The sequence below is a fragment of the Plodia interpunctella genome, chromosome 19, assembly GCF_027563975.2.
Source record: "Plodia interpunctella isolate USDA-ARS_2022_Savannah chromosome 19, ilPloInte3.2, whole genome shotgun sequence".
Classification (NCBI taxonomy): domain Eukaryota; kingdom Metazoa; phylum Arthropoda; class Insecta; order Lepidoptera; family Pyralidae; genus Plodia; species Plodia interpunctella.
The window spans coordinates 8156368-8161289 of NC_071312.1; the positions used below are offsets into that span (position 1 = coordinate 8156368).

A 4922-nucleotide genomic window follows, 5' to 3' on the forward strand; every position below is an offset into this window, starting at 1 on the left:
TGGGTATACGTATTTATTATATTTATTTTTTATTTAATATCGTTAATAATTAAAATTTTATTTTTCTTCTTAGTAAAAAAAATATAGAAAAATCTTGAATACTGTATTGAAAAGACGTATATGGCTATATGTGTCTTTTCAACTCAGAAACTTTAAGAGCCGTCTTTAGTAAGAATGTAAAAATTGGTTGTAATTTACTATTTAACAAACACATTTTTAGCCATTAGCTGCTGTTCAAGTTATTATTACTATTATTAAAAAATGTATTATATTATATAATAAAATTTTTCGTTTTTCATCTATGAATTGGAGTTTAAAACAAAATGAAAAAAAACACGTTACGAAATAATTTCTTTTATATTGACATAATAATTAAACATCACAAAAGTCTAATAAGAAATTATACTTATACTGAAAGTTTGCAAATTTTAAAAATTTACAGTACTAAAACGACAATCACAGCTTTGGTAGCTCAATAAATTCAGAGTATTTAGTATACATATGTTCCTGAGGGCCCACTTCTTGAAATTCTATGAAATTATGCTTGGGATTTAGTGAACATTCCAAAAGAATTGTTTGAGATCACTCCAATTGAAATCAAATCAACTACATAAAAAACTTATTCTATTAGTTCTTCTTTCTAATTAAATAAATGTTTTCATGGCTGCTTAATCCCTATTAATCTTGACTTAGTAATCATATTACATCCAGGTTTTAACTGATACTTATTTTCCATATTTGCATTTTTTTTCATTTGTTTCCTCTGTGCTGGTGTCTTGTCATACTTTTTACGTTTCCTAACTTGCCCTTTCTTCGTTAGATTTTCCGAACAATCTTGATGAGACTCTTCGGGTGACTCCGGAATGATAATATTAATCGGCTGAGAGTTAGGAATGATGTCCATTGAGCAGTCTGAATCTTCGGAACTTTTTTGTAGTTCTAAACTTGAAGGTATAAAATCTTTATCAAAAATTGAATCGTCTGAATCAAAATTCAATTAAATCAATTTTTATTTTAAAATCTCGTCATTCAAAATCTCGTTATTCAAAATCAGGCTATTCAAAATCTCAAAAGTATCATGATTCAACATTTGGTTATCCATAGCATCGTTATTCAAAATTTCGTTATTGAAGTAATTAGTTTCACTGGAACTAGTTGGTTGTACTAACGAAATTATTTTTGAGCACCTCGAAGATCTCGCTTGATTAGACTGTAACAATTATAACCAAAACCTATTTTTTTCACTGGGAACCAGCCAAAGCCAGGATGCGTATACTTATGTATAATAATAAAATAAATATAAAGTAAAATTTTCTACATGTACCTAATTTCATCAAAATCCTGGACTGAAATACGTAATTGAGTATCCTGACACACTCAAATCCAAACTTTCATATTTATGACTAAATATAACCTATAGTGGGATTACTTATGCGTAAATATTCATACATATCACCATCACCACCACCACATTCAGACATACCACCCATCTAAACCCGTGGCGTGCCGAGGCGATTTGTTTTATAGCAATTATTACATTTTTAGCTTAATGTTGGATAGGCAAGTTCGTTTGCAATGTCATAAATTTTATAAATTGACACATGAAAATATCGTGCATATACTTACCATATTTCCGTAAAAAACACGGAGACGAGCGTCGCATAGACGTCGGCTTTCGCCTCGGCTGCCTAGGCGCAACTGATTGTGCGGACAACGTGCCACGAACTCCTCCTTTACCCCGCAGTCCCCGCACATCAAACGATACTACGAAAAAAGGACGCTACTGCCACTTGCGTCTAGGTAGTTTTACATCCTGGTATACATAAGTGAACAATGCTAACATAAAGAGGCACATCTTCGCCAATCCGACTTTTCTTTTTATTACAATATAGAAATGCCTTTTCATTATATGACACATTACAAAAACTGTGTTAAAAAAAGACATTTCTATTTAAATATGTCTTTTCAATTTATTATAGAACAGAAAGGTCCATCCAAATTAGTATTATTAGTGAAATATTGCAGATACGTCCTATTTTGCAGTTAGATTTTATAGGTTGCGTTTGTTTTAGAAAACTTTAAAAATACTAGCAGATGCGTCTTATTCTCCTGATTCCGAATCAGTATGAAACTCATTTTCGATAAAAACGTCAGATGCGTCCTTACTCCGTATGACGGCAGTAATGTTATTGTTTTATTAAACTACCATTGTTCTCTCTTGTCACACAAATCTTTGAGATTTATATTTGCTATTTATGTTATTTTTTTATTAAACTACCAAGCTGGTAAACAGACATGCGGCTCACCCGATTGTAAGTGGTCACCACAGCCTACTTTGTGGCCTAGGATCTTTTCTTACAGTACCTTAATTCCCTGTATCATCTTGTCATGACCATATTGTACTTTTCTGTACAGTGTAGGATCGTACAGTCAACATCACATCAAGTTACTCACATCAAGCATGAAACTCTATGGCGCGGTAATAGCGACGAGTTTGGTAGGTTGATGTGTTGACTGTACATATAACTTTGGAATATAATATAATAATATATATAATATATTAGGACAAATCACACAGATTGAGCTAGCCCCAAAGTAAGTTCGAGACTTGTGTTATGGGATACTAACTCAACGATACTATATTTTATAACAAATACATATATAGATAAACATCCAAGACCCGGGCCAATCAGAAAAAGATCATTTTCCATCATGACCCGACCGGGGATCGAACCCGGGACCTCTCGGTTCAGTGGCTAGAACCTTACCACTGCGCCACCGAGGTCGTCTGGAATGAGGTTCAAACCGCAGGACTCACGGCTATCGATATATCAGGACACGTCAGGCGGAAAGCTCAAAGGTTAGATAAGGAAATATGATATGTTTTGACACAGGTGCTTTACTGTTAGTTTTATATGCTTAACGTAGGGTTATACATTAAATGAATAAAGTGCGTTTATTTTTAGCTACTGATTTGTGAGACTTGTGATCGTCGAATGTTGAGTTTCTCTGAAAGTTAATATCTTTTGAGAAATACCTAAATTATTTAAATCGTAAGTCGTGTGTCCCTCTTTCAGTATTAGTAAAGAACATTAAAGGGAAACTATCAGGGACTTTCAAAGACAAATATTTATAGAAAACACCTAATTTTACATCATAAAGAAAACTTAAATTTACATGTAGTAATAATACTAATGTTATGCTGGCTATGGGTGTGAATTTAAATTTATTTGAATGGAGAGCATGCTATCGTCCCAATAAAACAAAGCAAAAATACACTATTATTGTTGAAATTATTTACACAAATGTTTGCGCAATATAAAAAAAAAGCTGAACAAAAATAAGTCTTCTTTACTTGCGACTACGTAGCTGAAGACATAGCAGGGTACTACGATTGCAAATTCGTATCATGAAAATAATTTTTATTACAGCTGTGTCCCTGAGTCGCCTCGTACGACATCCATGGAAGATATGCAGTGACCATGTGTGATTATTTTCAGGTTTCTAAATTGAACTGAACCAATAAAATCAAAAACGAATGGAATATTCAGCAAGATATTAGTTTTTTTTTACAATTGGAAAGGGCCTATTTAATCTTATCGGCAGATCAGATCACGATAGCCACGTGTCCAAATTGGGGAGCAACCAGGCCAATTGTTTGCATATTTTTCTGCTAAAATGGTAATTTTATTCAAAAACCTTATGGCACACTGTTTCCTGATTGTTTACGCAGTGAGTTATAATTTAATAATTTTTTTTGTGTCTCTGTGTATTAATTAGTTTTATTTCTTGTTAATTATATAAAATATATAAATATAAATATATTGGGACAATTCACACAGATTGAGATAGCCCCAAAGTAAGTTCGAGACTTGTGTTATGGGATACTAACTCAACGATACTATATTTTATAACAAATACATATATAGATAAACATCCAAGACCCGGGCCAATCAGAAAAAGATCATTTTTCAGGAACCGACCGGGGATCGAACCCGGGACCTCTCGGTTCAGTGGCAAGAACTTTACCACTGCGCCACCGAGGTCGTCAAACGGTTAATTAGTTTGAATATTTGTTGAAATTTGTGTTAATTTTAATCAATCAATAATGGTCTAGTTTGGTTTTTATTTAAATTAATGATCTTTGTGATTAATTATTATGTTCGTTATGTATCTCACATTATTATAGCTTAGTTATGTTAAAATAAGGCTGTTTAAATGATGTTTTCTTTATGCACATATTAAATAAATAAATAAAATTTTGGTTTTTCCTTCACCGGAAGCAAGTGATGGTGAATACATGAGTCAGATTGGTGTACAAACTCATGCGGCACGAGTAGGATTCGAACCTGGGACCTTTCGATCCACAGGCTTACCTTAACCATTACACCACCACCGCTTCAACTCAAACTTATATGTAGTAAAATATGTAATCTAAATTATTTTTTAAATTAAAAATTTCAATTTTGACTAAGAGAAGTACACGATAGAAAGATTGTACTATCAATAGACAGAATAGTAAATAAAATGAAACTTTTGTTCTTGAAAAATAATTACATGAATCAATATTGAGCTCTGTGTTACATACTAGGATCCCCTTATGTCGTAAACACTAGTGTAGGAAATAAAACGTCAAAGAAATATCCAATACCTCATAATTATTGCTTCCTACGAAAAGTACATAATTACATATATTATTAATCTGAACGACCGCGCGGTGCCAAATCGCATTAATAAAACAATAGTAAAACAAACAGAAAATTACAAAGCATTTGACATATGACACAGTGAATGCAAATTAATGCATTATCGATACAAATGTGCACTCGAGTGAACACAGGCTTTATGACACCTCCGTGTTGTGCGTTTTGTGTAAACTGGCCCTTATTGGTCACAGAGTAGAAATGTAATGTCAGTGATTT

The 4922-nt window shown here is 32.7% G+C and overlaps 1 long non-coding RNA gene across 1 annotated transcript; it reads right to left on the reverse strand.

Moving 5' to 3' along the window:
- Positions 1–338: 338 nt before the first annotated feature.
- On the reverse strand, positions 339–2179 carry LOC135309910 (uncharacterized). Its single transcript, XR_010370170.1, has 2 exons — positions 1627–2179; positions 339–1210 (listed from the first exon to the last, which is right to left on the reverse strand). It is a non-coding gene; the product is annotated as an uncharacterized LOC135309910 (long non-coding RNA).
- Between the last annotated feature and the right edge of the window lie 2743 nt (positions 2180–4922).